The following is an 18,477-nucleotide window of genomic DNA, read 5'->3' as shown; positions in this document are numbered from 1 at the left end:
GAAGCAAACCGCTTTGGGTTTCGTGGTGATTCCCGCTTTCTTCGGGAGGTTCAGGTCTTGGTTTGTGATCTTGGACCTCTCCCACTCCGCCAGTTCCTAGATCCGCGGCGGCCATGGAAGAATCAGGAGTCTTGTGCCTTGTTAAGCGACGCGGTGGCATCAACAATGGCAATGGCGAGCAGGCTGCGAAGAGAAGAGCTTTGGCGGCGGTGGAGCGCAAGGGGAGATTTTGCGGCGGAGAGCGCAGAGAACGGCGCGAGCGGAAGTGCTCGAGGAAGAAGAAGGAGATCTTATATAGAGGTGCGGTGGAACCGACGGAACCGTTGGATGAAGAAAGAATGAAGGAGATGATTACCACGTGGCAACAAGGGCAAATTAGTATTTTAACATTGACGAGGTTACAGAACGTGCGCCAGGAAAAGCGGAGGACGTGTGTCCCCCACTTGCACGACGTGTCAACGTGGTGAGAAAAATGGACCCACGAAGCAGAAAAAATTTCGGCTATTCATAGAGGTGAAGAGATTTTGACAAGGGAAAGTTTGTCGACACGCAAAACAAAAAGAGAATGGCGACAGGGTAAATTATTCGACTACTACTGGAGCCTTTGATCAAATACAAAGTTTTTGCCCAAATGCTCGGGGGCTACTTTGAAAAAATAGAAAATTTCGAGTATGACAATATAGCAATGGCGAGAGCCTATGACCAAATTCAAGAATTTGTTCATAGCCTCGGGGGCTACTCCCATCGGGAGCGCTGGTCGCGCACCCGATAAATATAAAAAAATCGAGAAGGATCATAAATATAGCGGCAAAGGATGCTAATCTGTGGAGCCTACACCCAAGCACAAGTTCTTGGCTGTAGCCTCGGGGGCTACTCCCATCGGGAACGCTGTTCGCGTACCCGATGAATTTGATCAGAAATAAAGAAAAAAAAAAGTGAGTATATTTCGAGTTACAAAAATAACTCTACATATACTCCCATCGGGAAGACAAAATAAAGTCATAAATATGACTCAATAAAATGTGCTATTCCAAAGGCGAAAAGCACTCGACAATATATTCTCAGAACGCCAAAGTTGCGATCAATTTCTGAATGCCGCAAATTTGCGAAGGTAAGACCCCGGATCCGTTCGTCTGGGCGTGGCATCGCCAAAGACCGCGCTCTGCTACTTTTATCCGTATCAACGAGATACGAAGAAAAATCCTAACGGACGCGTTAGGTACCCGATAAATTTGACCGGGACTCGACAGAATGGTAAGACCTTAAGCGGCACTCGTCGAAGTTTACACCAGTATCCCGAGATCATGTCCGGGGACGTGATCTTGAAGTAGGTTTTTGCGGATTGCCACTAGAGCGAGTTAACTAGTACTCGATCCGTCGGATGAACTAGCCCCAACTACCATTATCCCTGTACAATATAGAATTTTATGTGGAGTATGAATAAAAGCTCTCGAACAAAAATAAACGGGAGAGATTTTCCCCGACTCTACGGTTCAAGCAAAATCTCGGGGGCTATCGACATAGGCACCCCAAATGGGCCTGCCATAGATAGTACCGGGATTTACTGAAGGCCCACTATCCGAAGAATAAGAAGATTCGGGAGGCCAAGGTGTATTAAGGAAAGCTAGAGTTGTAATAGGAAGTGTTATTTGTAATCTGGCGGGATGAGTTAGAAACCGTCCCGGACTCTGTAACTTGTACAATACGAAACCCTCGGCTCCACCTCCTATATAAGGGGGAGTCGAGGGACAAAGAAAGGATCGAATCTACTGTCAACATAACCCTAGTTTTCATAATCGCCGAGTACTTTTCGCCTAAACCTTCGAGATCTACTTGCCCTCTACTTCTAGCAAAACCCTAGTCTACAATCTGTAGGCATTGACAAGTTGATCCTTTGTCACCAAGGGACCTATCACAATCAAAGGAAGTTTCGCGTTATCTGATAAATGCGACAAGGATTTTCATCGACTATCAGAAACTTTCGGGATGCAAGCAGAATATGCGGCGCCAAGATTCACTGATTATGATGTATTGCCAGAGGTAGGAAGATCTTCTAAAGAGCCAACTTTCAACACAACCAAGGATTCAAAAGAGGTACAGATCCACCCGACAGATCCAAAGAAAACGACATCCATTGCCGCAAACATGGACGTCGCATAGGAAAGCGCGCTCGTCGAGTTCCTCCGTGAGCACTGGAAAATCTTCGCATGGTGTCCAGCTGACATGCCAGGAGTACCCAGGGAACTTGCCGAGCACCACCTCAATTTGGATCCTCTCGCAAGACCAGTAAAGCAACCTTTGCGACGTTTTTCGGAGCCTAGCCGCAAAGCCATGTTATCAGAAATAGATCGACTCAAAGATGTTGGTTTCATCAGAGAAATATCTACCGAAGCCACATGGGTAGCTAACCCAGTGATGGTGCCGAAAAAACATACAATAGTCCTTTGCATGTGCGTCGACTTCACGTGTCTCAATAAACACTGTCCCAAGGATCACTTTCCCCTCCCAAGGATCGATCAAATCATCGACTCCACGGCAGGATGCGAACGTCTTTCCTTTTGGACGCATACTGCGGTTATAACCAGATCAGATTAAAAGAAGAAGATGAAGCCAAGACAGCGTTCATCACACCTTACGGCGTGTTTTGCTACAAAACAATGCCCTTTGGTTTGAAAAACGCGGGAGCAACATATCAGCGGATGATGCAAAAGTGCCTAGCAACACAGATTGGAAAAAATGTACAAGTCTACATTGATGATGTCGTAATAACATCAAAGAAAGGGTCGACTCTGATCGAATATTTGAAGGAAACCTTCGACAACCTCGACAAGTTCTGTCTCAAGCTGAACCCGACAAAGTGCTCTTTTGGAGTTCCTGCAGGAGAACTTCTCGGGTTCTTAGTATCAGCAAGAGGGATTGAAGCCAACCCTGAAAAATCCAGGCCATAGTGACTATGAGGAAGCCAACAAAGTTGAAAGAGATACAACAGTTAACAGGGTGAGTCGCAACTTTGAGCAGATTCGTCGCCAGGCTAGGAGAAAAGGCGCTACCGTTCTATGCATTGATCAAACAGGGGGAAAAATTTCAATGGAACGAAGAAGCAGATAGAGCCTTCGAGAATCTCAAGCGGGAAATTTCGACACCACCGATATTGGTGGCGCCTAAAGAGAAAGAACCTCTCCTCTTATACATCGCAGCCACACCTCAGGTGGTCAGCACAGCCCTAGTAGTCGAGAGAGAAGAAGAGGGCAAGCTTCATGGAGTTCAGAGGCCAGTATATTTCATCAGCGAAGTACTGTCGCCTTCAAAATAGCGGTACCCGCAGTATCAGAAACTGGCATATGGAGTATTCACGACAGCAAGAAAATTGCGACACTACTTTTCGGCGCACCCGATAATAGTGATCAATGAGGCTCCCTTGTCAAACATTTTGAATAACCCAGAAGCTACGGGTCGTGTCTCCCTTTGGGGAATAGAACTTTCCCCTCGGGACATCACGTATGAAAAAAGAAAAGCAATAAAATCGCAGGTTTTACCAGATTTCATTGCAGAATGGATGGAACTACAAAACACGGGGCCTCCAGATTTATCGAGAACTTGGACCATGAACTTCGACGGGTCCAAAAGGTTGGAAGGTGCTGGAGCAGGCGTGATATTGGTATCACCTGAAGGCGATAAGTTGAAATATGTTTTGCGGATGACTTTCCCTAACGCGTCTAACAACGAAGATGAATATGAAGCTCTCATACACGGGATGAAGATGGCGAAAGCTTGTGGTGCAACCCGGTTGAAAATTTTCGGCGACTCAGAATTGGTGGCACAACAAGTTATGAACCAATGTGATGCAGTCAACGAAAGTATGATAGCATACAAAGAGGTGTACAATGAGCTGGAGAAATTATTTGACGGATGCGAGGTAAACCACATCAGCAGGATGAGTAACGATGAAGCCGATGTTCTTGCAAACATCGGATCACAGTGTCTCGCAATTCCTCCAAGCGTGTTTTGGGAAGAGATAAGCGAGAGATCAACAAAGCCAGCGAAAACAAAGAAGGAGAAAAAAGCAAAATCCTCGAGTACCACCAACGACACAGTAGAAGAAGAGGAGCAGGAGCTAGTCATGATGGTGCAAACTCCATGGATGCAGGCTTACATATCATACATCCTAAGGAAAACAATACCCGACGATCCAGTTGAAGCAAGGCGAATAATCAGGAGATCAAAAGCTTTTACTGTGGTAAAAGGGGAGTTGTACAAACGAAGCATTTCGGGCGTACTACAAAGATGTGTTACACCCGAAGAAGGAAGAATCATCCTGAAAGATGTACACGAAGGAATATGCGGGCACCACGCGAGCAGCCGAGCTATTGCGGCTAAAGTTTTCAGAGCAGGATTTTATTGGTTAACGAAGAATCGAGGACGCGAAGGAAATAGTGAGAACTTGCGACGCGTGCCAAATATTTGCCGCTAAACCTCACTCTCCTGCAGCAGAACTTATGCCAATCCCATTGTCTTGGCCTTTTGCTCAATGGGGTCTCGACATGGTGGGAAAACTACACAAAGCTTCGCCAGGAGGTTATGAGTATATGCTTGTCGCTGACGACAAATTTACAAAGTGGATAGAAGCAAAGCCGATAAATTCACCGGACGGCGCATCGGCGATTAAGTTCGTAAAAAGCATCGTCTTCAGATTTGGAGTTCCTCATAGCATTGTCACAGACAACGGCAGTAACTTCACGTCCAAGGAGTTCAAAGCATACTCGCGTGCAGTGGGCATCAAATTGAGTTTTGCGTCTGTTGCGCATCCACAGACCAACGGTCAAGTCGAGAAGGCCAATGGCATCATATGCAATGGTATCAAGAAACGCCTACTAGGACCATTGGAGAAAGCTCGGCATACTTGGCCAGAGGAATTGCCGAGAGTTTTGTGGAGTATTCGAACAACACCAAATACGGCGACACAGGAGACGCCGTTCTTTCTGGTCCATGGAGCCGAGGCGGTCCTCCCGATAGAAATAGAGCATGATTCTCCAAGAGTCACAGAATATGATGAAGAAACTTCGAGAAAAGCTTTGGACGACGATGTTGACGCACTTGATGAAGCTCGAGACGAAGTCCTGTCACGAGTCGCCAAATATCAACAGGACCTGAAAAACTACCACAGTCGACGGTTGCGGCCAAGATCCTTCCAAGTTGGTGACCTAGTCTTGCGACTCAATCAAAAAAATCATGAAAAACTCGAGTCACCATGGCTAGGACCTTACATCGTCACGTAAGTAATCGAAGGAGGAGCATACAGAATCAAAGACAAGAAGACAGGGATTGCCGAGCCAAATCCCCGGAATGTGGCACAGCTCGAGCGTTTTTACGCTTAGATGCCGAAATATAGTCTACTTTGTAAAACTTCAATGTACCGAAACGCCCGTGAGTTTTCGGACGCACTCTTTTCCTTTTTCGGGGCACCGAGTGGGGCCGGGAAAGGTTTTTAATGAGGCGGGCTCGCGGTGCTGCAATATAATAAAGATAGTGTCAATATAACTTTTCTTTATCGACATGCTCAAAGTCTCCAATCCGACGAATTCGAATATAGTTCCTCGAAAAAAAATGCCTTGCCTTGGTATTAAAATACCTCGTGAGTCAATAAAAATACAAAATAGTACTCAACAAAGTAGCTCGGGGGCTGATATTAGCCAAAACTATATATTGAATAAATGCCTTGGTTCAAAACCTCGCATTATACAAGTACAGTGAATAGCCACCGAAAACACTCGGGGGCTAGACAAATATAGAAATATGATGTTTGCTTTACAATATAATCACAATCATGATTTACAAGGAAGAATTATCTACCAAAGGAAAATAATTAGTCTTGATTCAATATATCATCAAGGGTAATTCTGTTTTCTTCGGAAGCGCGCCAAGAAAACCAAGCATAATGACCATCTCGCAAAAATTCGGCATCCATCCGAAGAAGGTCTTCAATCATTTCTTCGGCTATAGGTGAAACCTTCGTGTTAATACGATCGACACCAACTCTTCGGCGCCGTACCTTCTCGTGAACTTTCGCAACAACTTGGGTCAGATCAAGCTTTGAGTGGCAGATCTGCAGCATGATAAGGGCAAATCTGGTGCCAGCTACCAGTTGAGCTCTGACAAAGTCATGGATCCTGTGGGCATCCTTAAATTTCTCCATTAACTCGGGAAGAGTTTTTGGTTGAACGTTCCGAGGAAACATAGAGTTATAAACCATAGACAGGATCCTGGTACAGAAGTCAAGGAAATCGCGAACCTGAAGCGCGCGATCTTGAAATCTGACAATTTGGCGAGTCCGCTCAGGCGTGCCCCAAAAAATCGAGCCATGCTCACGTGCAAGCCGAATAAGAACACTGGAGCGAGCTTCGACACGCTCATCTTCAGTAGCAGTATCTAGAAAAGCACCTATTGTCTCCCGAAAAAAGTCAGTAAGTAATAAGGAAATAAGCAAAGAACGAAAAAGAAGAGGCACGGCAAAAATAATGAAACATACCTGCCATATCCAAGCTAGCATCTATCATGAGCTGGAGCATAGAACTTTCTCGAGACGTAGCTGCAGCAGATTCAGCAACAGCAGAGTCCTTCTCAGCGATGGCAGCTTGAGCTTGTTGGAGTGCAATTTTTTCCCTTTCAGAAGATTCTCGAGATTGTTCCATGAGCATAAGCGATTGCTTCTTCACGGATTGGAGTTGTCCTCGAAGTTCTTTCAATTCTTCTGTCAGATCCGTACTCGCAGAATCATCGACAAAATTAACAGGGACAGCGGATTTCTTCGGAAGGGATGAAGGAAAAACTTCGGAAGGACCAGGAATTGATGTATAGTTGTCAAAAATTAACTGAAAAAATAGAAAAACGTCGACATCAATCATTGAGACAAAGATAGATTTCCATTGATTCTCATAATATATACATGTCTGTTACAAAAAAAAGGACCCCTAGAAGACCTAATCATCGCCAGGAGAACTAAGGCGACAACATCAAAAGATAGAAAAAAAAAAAAGACAAGGTGGTCTACTTGACCTCCGGCTTGGATGCGCTTGGAGCAGGTGCTGGTTTAACACCAAGGAAGGAGAGGATGGGTCTTGCGTAAGGTTTGGCAGCTCTAATTAGAGATTGCCATTTCTTTGTTTCCATCTCCCCTATATTGCCAACCTTGGTCCAGTCGACGTCTTGTTGACTATCAGCAGTTAGCGCGATGGTGCCTTCAACGCCAATTTTCAGGCCTTCTTGGCGAAGTTTCAGCCCAAGATCTTCGGGTCCGTTGAAGGTTTTTGCGAGCTCCACAAAGGTACAGGGGGTCTCTTTTTTCGGAAAGAAGTAAGGGAAAAGCTTCAGCAAGCTAGCTTCAGCATTTTCAAGACCGTCGCGCGCTTCATCCCCATGAATCTCGACAAGGGTCAGCGCGTCGAGAAGATCGTCACCTACAGGACCGTCAACCTCATATTCTTGATGCGTCCGCCCTACAAACAATCAGAGAGCCATATAAAAAAATAAAGAATACAGGTGAAACGCAAGATAATCCGAGGAAAAGCAAAGATTCAAGAACTTACTAACAAAACGCCGAGCTTGCGATTCCAAGCGGGAAAGAATCTCTGCCTCTCGAGCTGACTGCTGAGTTATGTTATCACTCAATGAAGTTTCAGCTTTATGAAGCCTCTTTCGAAGATCTTCAATGGTGGCAGCATCCTTTTCAACTTTTTGGCGAGTTTCTTCGCTCTGCTTCAACTTAACAAGCAAGAGCGTTCGCACGTTTGTTGCTCTCCGCAAGATCTCCTGGAAAAATTGCGTGCAGATAAATACTATGATAAAATCATGGTACACATGCAAAGCAAAAGAACAGGACAATAATACCTTCGAGCTTCTTGGTGTAGTCACGATACCCGACAAATTGGGTACCAAGGCGAATAAATTCCTTCATCAAAGGCTGAAAAAACGATCAAGGAGGAAAAAGAAGTCAATATAACCAATAAAAATTCGGCAACATTCAGTATGATTGAAGTATTGAAAGATTTAAGGTTTACATCATCCAATGAAGGTGTCGAAGATCCACCAGGGAATTGGATAGAATCTCTCGATGGCTCAATTCTCGCTCCTTTTAATGGAGAGGCTCGGGGGCTCTCCACTAGCGACGGTTGCACGATGTCTTGTTGGGGAGGAGAAGATTCATCTCCATCATGTTGAGCTTCCGACACAATCAAAGTACGCGATGTACTCGTTCGTGCAGTAGCATCAACAGCTTGTTCTTCCTCCTCATCACTACAATAAAATGGCGGCGTTATAAAAAGCAAGAGACAAGAAACATCAAAACAGGAATAGTAAAGAGTAAGGAGTAACTCACGAGCTGACGAGGGCATCAGTGTATGGATTAAACGCTGCCTTTTTATGTGAAGGTGATGTCTACGGGAGCTTCTATTCTTGTAGACAGTGTTGGGCCTCCAAGAGCAGAGGTTTGTAGAACAGCAGCAAGTTTCCCTTAAGTGGATTACCCAAGGTTTATCGAACTCAGGGAGGAAGAGGTCAAAGATATCCCTCTCATGCAACCCCGCAACCACAAAGCAAGAAGTCTCTTGTGTCCCCAACACACCTAATAGTTGTACTAGTTCGGAGAAGAGATAGTGAAATACAAGTGGTATGAATGAATATGAGCAGTAGTACGGCGCGTGAAAATAGCTTACCGGCATACAGCTTGATGGTAGTAATATTGCAGGAAGTAAACAAGCAAGTAGTAACTCAGCAGTAGTAACGCTAAGAAAACAAGAATAAGCAGCGATAGCGATATTTAGGAGCAAAGCCTAGGGATTAGACTTTCACTAGTGGACACTCTCAACATTGATCACATAACAGAATAGATAAATGCATACTCTACACTCTCTTGTTGGATGATGAACACATTGCGTAGGATTACACGAACCCTCAATGCCGGAGTTAACAAGCTCCACAATTCAATGTTCATATTTAAATAACCTTAGAGTGCATGAAAGATCGATACGACTAAACCAAGTACTAACATAGCATGCACACTCGTCACCTTCATGCTTATGTAGGAGGAATAATACACATCAATACTATCATAGCAATAGTTAACTTCGCAATCTACAAGAGATCATGATCATAGCATAAACCAAGTACTAACACGGATGCACACACTGTCACCATTACATCGTGCAGGAGGAATAAAACTACTTTAATAACATTGCTAGAGTAGCACATAGATAAATTGTGATACAAAACACAATCATAAAGAGATATAAATAAGCACTTCACTATGCCATTCATAACAGTGAATAAGTATTCTGTGAAATATAGCCTAAGAGGTGCACACACTGTCACCTTTACACACGTGGGACAAGGAGTCTCCGGAGATCACATAAGTAAAACTCACTTGACTAGCACAATGACATCTAGATTACAAGCATCATCATATGAATCTCAATCATGTAAGGCAGCTCATGAGATTATTGTATTGAAGTACATAGGAGAGAGATTAACCACATAGCTACCGGTACAGCCCCGAGCCTCGATGGAGAACTACTCCCTCCTCATGGGAGCAGCAGCGGTGATGAAGATGGCGGTGGAGATGGCAGCGGTGTCGATGGAGAAGCCTTCCGGGGCACTTCCCCGTTCCGGCAGGGTGCCGGAACGAGACTCCTGTCCCCCAGATCTTGGCTTCGCGATGGCGGCGGCTCTGGAAGGTTTCGCGTACCGTGGCTTTCTCCGTAAGGGTTTTCGACGCAAGGGCTTTATATAGGCGAAAGGGCAGCGTCAGAAGGTCGAAGGGGCGACGACACCATAGGGCGGCGCGGCCAGGGCCTGGGCCGCGCCGGCCTATCATCTGGGGCCTGTGTGGCCCCCTCTGGCGACTCTCGGGTGTTCTGGATGCTTCCGGGCAAAATAGGAACCTGGGCGTTGATTTCGTCCAATTCCGAGAATATTTCGTTACTAGGATTTCTGAAACCAAAAACAGCAGAAAACAGGAACTGGCACTTCGGCATCTTGTTAATAGGTTAGTTCCATAAAATGCACGAATATGACATAAAGTGTGCATAAAACATGTAGATATCATCAATAATGTAGCATGGAACATAAGAAATTATCGATACTTGGAGACGTATCAGCATCCCCAAGCTTAGTTCTGCTCGTCCCGAGCAGGTAAAACGATAACAAAGATAATTTCTGAAGTGACATGCCATCATAATCTTGATCATATTGTAAACATATGTAATGAATGCAGCGATCAAAACAATGGTAATGACATGAGTAAACAACTGAATCATAAAGCAAAGACTTTTCATGAATAGTACTTCAAGACAAGCATCAATAAGTCTTGCATAAGAGTTAACTCATAAAGCAATAATTCAAAGTAGAAGCATTGAAGCAACACAAAGGAAGATGAAGTTTCAGCGGTTGCTTTCAACTTATAACATGTATATCTCATGGATATTGTCAACATAAAGTAATATAACAAGTGCAATATGCAAGTATGTAAGAATCAATGCACAGTTCACACAAGTGTTTGCTTCTTGGGATGGAGAGAAATAGGTGAACTGACTCAACATAAAAGTAAAAGAAAGGTCCTTCAAAGAGGAAAGCATCGATTGCTGTATTTGTGCTAGAGCTTTGGTTTTGAAAACATTAAGAGAGCATAAAAGTAAAATTTTGAGAGGTGTTTTTTGTTGTCAACGAATGGTAGTGGGCACTCTAACTACCTCATCAACCAGACTTTCAAGAGCGGCTCCCATGAAGGACGTTATCTCTACCAGCAAGGTAGATCATCCCTCTTCTCTTTTGTTTACACACGTACTTTAGTTTAGTTTTTCTTTATTTATGGATGACACTCCTCCCAACCTTTTGCTTACACAAGCCATGGCTAACTCGAATCCTCGGGTGCCTTCCAACATTCACATACCATGGAGGAGTGTCTATTTGCAAAATTAAGTTGCTTACCGATGAATCGAGCAAAACATGTGAAGAGAATTATTAATGAAAGTTAATTAATTGGGGCTGGGAACCCCATTGCCAGCTCTTTTTGCAAAATTATTGGATAAGTGGATGTGCCACTAGTCCATTGTGAAAGTCTGTCAAAAAGTAAATGACAAGATCGGAAGATAAAACACCAAATACTTCCTCATGAGCTATAAAACATTGACACAAATAAGAGGTGATAAATTTTGAATTGTTTAAAGGTAGCACTCAAGCAATTTACTTTGGAATGGCGGAGAAATACCATGTAGTAGGTAGGTATGGTGGACACAAATGGCATAGTGGTTGGCTCAAGGATTTTGGATGCATGAGAAGTATTCCCTCTCGATACAAGGTTTAGGCTAGCAAGGTTTATTTGAAACAAACACAAGGATGAACCGGTGCAGCAAAACTCACATAAAAGACATATTGTAAACATTATAAGACTCTACACCGTCTTCCTTGTTGTTCAAAACTCAATACTAGAAATTATCTAGACCTTAGAGAGACCAATTATGCAAACCAAATTTTAGCATGCTCTATGTATTTCTTCACTAATAGGTGCAAAGTATATGATGCAAGAGCTTAAACATGAGCACAACAATTGCCAAGTATCACATTATCCAAGACATTTTACCAATTACTACATGTAGCATTTTTCAATTCCAACCATATAACAATTTAACGAAGAGGAAACTTCGCCATGAATATTATGAGCTAAGAACACATGTGTTCATACGAACCAGCGGAGCGTGTCTCTCTCCCGTACAAGGATGAACTTATTCAGAGAATGAAAATAACAAAACAAAAATAAAAGCACACACGGACGCTCCAAGTAAAGTACATAAGATGTGACCGAATAAAAATATAGTTTCAAGAGAAGGAACCCGATACTTTGTCGATGAAGAAGGGGATGCCTTGGGCATCCCCAAGCTTAGACGCTTGAGTCTTCTTAGAATATGCAGGGGTGAACCACGGGGTATCCCCAAGCTTAGAGCTTTCACTCCTCTTGATCATAGTATATCATACTCCTCTCTTGACCCTTGAAAACTTCATTCACACCAAACTTCAAGCAAACTCATTAGAGGGTTAGTGCATAATCAAAAATTCACATGTTCAGAGGTGACACAATCATTCTTAACACTTCTGGACATTGCACAAAACTTCTGAAAGTTAATGGAACAAAGAAACTCATTCAACTTAACAAAAACGGCAATGCGAAATAAAAGGCAGAATCTGTCAAAAACGTAACAGTCCGTAAAGACGAATTTTAAAATGGCACCAGACTTGCTCAAACGGAAAAACTCAAAACTAATGAAAGTTGCGTACATATCTGAGGAACACGCACGTAAATTGGAATATTTTTCTGAGTTACCTACAGAGAAGACAGCACAGATTCGTGATAGATAGAAATCTGTTTCTGCGCAGAAATCCAAATCTAGTATCAACCTTCGATTAGAGGCTTCACTTGGCACAACAAATCACAAAACTAAGATAAGGAGAGGTTGCTACAGTAGTAAACAACTTCCAAGACACAAATATAAAACAAAGTACTGTAGCAAAATAACACATGGGTTATCTCCCAAGAAGTTCTTTCTTTATAGCCATTAAGATGGGCTCAGCAATTTTAATGATGCACTCGCAAGAAATAGTATTTGAAGCAAAAGAGAGCATCAAGAAGCAAATTCAAAACACATTTAAGTCTAACATGCTTCCTATGCATAGGAATCTTGTAAATAAACAAGTTCATGAAGAGCAAAGTAACAAGCATAGGAAGATAAAACAAGTGTAGCTTCAAAAATTTCAGCACATAGAGAGGCATTTTAGTAACATGAAAATTTCTACAACCATATTTTCCTCTCTCATAATGACTTTTAGTAGCATCATGAGCAAACTCAACAATATAACTATCACTTAAAGCATTCTTATCATGAGTCTCATGCATAAAATAGTTACTACTCCCAACATAAGCATAGTCATTCTTATTAATTGTAGTGGGAGAAAATTCAACAAAGTAGCTATCAAATATAGGAGGTATATTGTAATCATAATCAAATTTATCCTCCATAACAGGTGGTAACAAAAGACTACTATCATTATAATCATCATAAATGGGAGGCAAAGTATCATCAAAGTAAATTTTCTCCTCAATGCTTGGGGGACTAAAAATATCATGCTCATCAAAGCCAGCTTCCCCAAGCTTAGAATTTTCCATAGCATTAGCAACAATAGTGTTCAAAGCATTCATATTAATATGTTCCATGGGTTTTTTAATTTTCGCATCAAACCATCCATGTCTTAAATCAGGAAATAGAATAAAAAGCTCATTGTTGTCCATTATGCCTAACTAGTGTAAACAAGAAACCAAATGTCGCAATTGCGTAGTCTAAAGGAAATAGCTTCGAGCACACACACAATGGCGCCGTAAAAGTATCGTTACCCGGAACCGAAGTATGAGTGCCTTTTACATTTCCTCCCCGCAACGGCGCCGTAAAAGTGCTTGATGTCTACGGGAGCTTCTATTCTTGTAGACAAGTGTTGGGCCTCCAAGAGCAGAGGTTTGTAGAACAGCGAAGCAAGTTTCCCTTAAGTGGATTACCCAAGGTTTATCGAACTCGTGGAGGAAGAGGTCAAAGATATCCCTCTCATGCAACCCTCGCAACCACAAAGCAAGAAGTCTCTTGTGTCCCCAACACACCTAATAGGTGTACTAGTTCGGCGAAGAGATAGTGAAATACAAGTGGTATGAATGAATATGAGCAGTAGTACGGCGCCAGAAAATAGCTTACTGGCATACAGTTGATGGTAGTAATATTGCAGGAAGTAAACAAGCAGTAGTAACTCAGCAGTAGTAACGCAGTAAAACAATAACAAGCAGCGATAGCAGTATTTAGGAGCAAAGCCTAGGGATTAGACTTTCACTAGTGGACACTCTCAACATTGATCACATAACAGAATAGATAAATGCATACTCTACACTCTCTTGTTGGATGATGAACACATTGCGTAGGATTACACGAACCCTCAATGCCGGAGTTAACAAGCTCCACAATTCAATGTTCATATTTAAATAACCTTAGAGTGCATGAAAGATCGATACGACTAAACCAAGTACTAACATAGCATGCACACTCGTCACCTTCATGCTTATGTAGGAGGAATAATACACATCAATACTATCATAGCAATAGTTAACTTCGCAATCTACAAGAGATCATGATCATAGCATAAACCAAGTACTAACACGGATGCACACACTGTCACCATTACATCGTGCAGGAGGAATAAAACTACTTTAATAACATTGCTAGAGTAGCACATAGATAAATTGTGATACAAAACACAATCATAAAGAGATATAAATAAGCACTTCACTATGCCATTCATAACAGTGAATAAGTATTCTGTGAAATATAGCCTAAGAGGTGCACACACTGTCACCTTTACACACGTGGGACAAGAAGTCTCCGGAGATCACATAAGTAAAACTCACTTGACTAGCACAATGACATCTAGATTACAAGCATCATCATATGAATCTCAATCATGTAAGGCAGCTCATGAGATTATTGTATTGAAGTACATAGGAGAGAGATTAACCACATAGCTACCGAGTACAGCCCCGAGCCTCGATGGAGAACTACTCCTCCTCATGGGAGCAAGCAGCGGTGATGAAGATGGCGGTGGAGATGGCAGCGGTGTCGATGGAGAAGCCTTCCGGGGGCACTTCCCCGTTCCGGCAGGGTGCCGGAACAGAGACTCCTGTCCCCCAGATCTTGGCTTCGCGATGGCGGCGGCTCTGGAAGGTTTCGCGTACCGTGGCTTTCTCCGTAAGGGTTTTCGACGCAAGGGCTTTATATAGGCGAAAGGGCAGCGTCAGAAGGTCGAAGGGGCGACGACACCATAGGGTGGCGCGGCCAGGGCCTGGGCCGCGCCGGCCTATCATCTGGGGCCTGTGTGGCCCCCCTCTGGCGACTCTCGGGTGTTCTGGATGCTTCCGGGCAAAATAGGAACCCGGGCGTTGATTTCGTCCAATTCCGAGAATATTTCGTTACTAGGATTTCTGAAACCAAAAACAACGAGAAACAGGAACTGGCACTTCGGCATCTTGTTAATAGGTTAGTTCCAGAAAATGCACGAATATGACATAAAGTGTGCATAAAACATGTAGATATCATCAATAATGTAGCATGGAACATAAGAAATTATCGATACGTTGGAGACGTATCAGAAGGCTCAGCTTCTTCGGCTTTGGAAGTGCCGGAATCTTTTACGTCATCTCTTTTCCTCTTTGAAGCATGAGGAAGAGAGTGTGTCGAGGCAGTGGCCTCTGACTCAGCAGAAGCCGCAGATTTGTGAGAACCCGCGATTTCAGTGGCAGGGCGAGTGGTGCTTTGGTTGTCATCATCGACAACGGCACGCTCCTCCACTTCTCCACCTTCAGGAAGAGGAGGAAGAGAAGCAAGAACGGGGTGGTCCTGAGAAAAAGAAAAATGTCGAGAAAAAGGCGTTAACAAAATAGTGATCGACAAAATAACAAAACCCGAGGAAACAAATACAGTTATTAAAAATAAATTACCTCGGGGAGGGGTTTGGCGCTACTATATGGCGCGACACGGCAAGAAGTGGGAATTAAATCCTTCTTGTTGAGTGATGAGATTTTGCGGATAAGTTTTTCAAAGTCCTTCAAGGGAAGATCCTTTGAGAGTCTGTCAGCATCTTCTTCACCAGCATATTTCCAGAAGGGGTTTTTGCGAGCCTGGAGAGGCTGCACTCTAGTCCTAAGGAAATAGGCGGTAATCTCAATACCCGAAAGTTCTTTCCCGCGGGTGTTCTCGTAGCTCGTGAATGCAAGTCATCAGCCGCCTCCGTCGCCAATTTCTCCGCTTCAGTAGCTTCAGCATCCCAAGAACGGCGACGAACGATTTTAGCTTCTCCGTCAAAAGGGGCGATGTTCTCTTCCGCCGGGTTGGAGCTTTCTTCATGGATGTACAGCCACTTTTTCCGCCAGCCTTGGACCGAGTCGGGAAATTTGACATCAAAATAGTCGACTTCCGACCGAACACATATAACAACGCCGCCAATATTGTAGGCGACGTTGTGGTGGCTATTGCGGCGAATGCAAAAGATGCGTTTCCACGGGCCCAATTGGGTTGGACCCCGAGAAAGCACTCACGCAGTGTGATAAAAATCGAAATGTGGAGGAGAGAGTTGGGCGTCGGATGATGCAACTGAAGCCCATAGACAAAAAGGAGACCACGCAGAAATTCGTGGATTGGGGGAGAAAGTCCTCGGATGAGGTGGTCAACGAAACCGACCCGTAGTTGATTGGAGGCTTTGGGTAGCTCTCCTCCTTGGGAAACTCGGAGCGCGTTTTCTTTCTTGCTGAATCCCATCTTCTTCAGCATGTTGATGTCTTGGCCTGAGATCTTGGATCTCTCCCACTCGGCACTTCCCAGATCTGTTGATGTCATCTTCGATTCTGGTGTGCTGTGTCTAGTCAAATGAGCGCGCGGCGGCATCAACGGGCCTCGCAGAAGGGAGAAAAGTGCTCGAGCGCTAGAACTAATGGAAGCAAGGGAGCAGTTGCAGAGGAGAAGCAGAGGTGCGGCGTGAGCGAAAGTGCTCAAGGAGGAAGACGATGGCTTTATATAGCGGTGTGACGGATCGTTGCAGCCGTTGGATTGGCAAAAGTAAGGATGTAGATGGCAACCACGTGGACAAGGGGTAAAAGTGTATTTTTACTGAGAAGTGAACAGGCAGGAGATACAGTAATAGCGCCGGGAAAAGCGGAGGACGTGTGTCCCCCACTAGCACGACGTGTCAACCTGGATAGGAAAAAGGGACCCACGAGACGGTGACACATAGCGGTTTTCGCGTATTTCCAACACAGAAATCGTGGCCATCATCAGCAATGATGTCATATGGAAAGATAAAAGCTCGACTAAGAAACCGAGCGAGAATATCGGCAATGCAAGATTATTTCGAGAGCCTTTGATCAAATACAAGTTTTTGCCCAAATGCTCGGGGGCTACTTCGATAAAAGTAAAATTTCGAGTATGGCAATATAGAAATTGTGGGAGCCTACAACCAAGCACAGGTCCTTGGCTGTAGCCTCGGGGGCTACTCCCATCAGGAGCGCTGTTCGCGCACCCGAGAGATGAAAAGAAGATCATATCGGGAAATAATGACAATATAACGACAAGGTGGACTAAAATGTTGAGCCTACAACCAAGCACAAGTTCTTGGCTGTAGCCTCGGGGGCTACTCCCATCGGGAACGCTGTTCGCATGCCCGAAGAAATTAAAAAAGAAAAAAGATAGAAAAGCAAGAGAGTATATTTTGAGTTATAATAAACTCTACATATACTCCCATCGGGAGAGCAATATAAGTCATATTTGACTCGATAAAATGTGCCATTCCAACAGCCGGAAAAGCACTCGACAATATATTCTCGAACGCCAAAGTTGCGATCAATTTTCGAATGCCGCAAATTTGCGAAGGTAAGACCCCGGATCCGTTCTGCCGGGCGTGGCATCGCCGAAGACCGCGCTTCGCTACTTTTATCCGTATCAACAGATACGAAGAAAAATCCTAACGGACGCGTTAGGTACTCGATAAATTTGACTGGGACTCGACAGAATGGTAAGACCTTAAGCGGCACCTGTCGAAGTTTGCACCCGTATCCCGAGATCATGTCCAGGGACGTGATCTTGAAGTAGGTTTTTGCGGATTGCCACTAGAGCAGTTAACTAGTACCTGATCCGTCAGATGAACTAGCCCCAACTACCATTATCCCTGTACAATATAGAATTTTATGTGAAGAAGTATAAAGAAGTTAAATCTCTCGAATAAAAATAAACAGTGGAGATTTTCCCTGACTCTACGATTCAAGCAAAATCTCGGGGGCTACTGACATAGGCATCCCAAATGGGCCTGCCGAAGATAGTACCCGGGGTTTATCGAAGGCCCACTACCCGAAGAATAAGAAGATTCGGGAGCCCAAGATATATTAAGGAAAGTTAGAGTTGTAATAGGAAGTGTTATTTGTAATCTGGCGGGATGAGTTAGAAACCGTCCCGGACTCTGTAACTTGTACAAAACGAAACCCTCGGCTCCGCCTCCTATATAAAGGGGGAGTCGAGGGACGAAGAGATCATCGAATCTACTGTCAACATAATCCTAGTTTTCATAATCGTCGAGTACTTTTCGCCTGAACCTTCGAGATCTACTTGCCCTCTACTTCTAACAAAACCCTAGTCTACAACCTGTAGGCATTGACAAGTTAATCCTTTGTCACCAGGCGCCTGATGGATTCAATGGACAATTTCTCAAATCATGTTGGCACATCATTAAGGAGGATATCTATAAACTCTGCTTTGAGTTCTATGAAGAGAAATTAAATTTAGAAAGTATAAATATGGGACATATTAGTTTGGTGCCAAAAATTCCAAATCCTGAAGGGGTGAATGATTTCAGACCCAT

The sequence above is a fragment of the Lolium rigidum genome, chromosome 5 (assembly GCF_022539505.1).
Source record: "Lolium rigidum isolate FL_2022 chromosome 5, APGP_CSIRO_Lrig_0.1, whole genome shotgun sequence".
Classification (NCBI taxonomy): Eukaryota; Viridiplantae; Streptophyta; class Magnoliopsida; order Poales; family Poaceae; genus Lolium; species Lolium rigidum.
Note: the sequence above shows the minus strand (reverse complement) of the source record.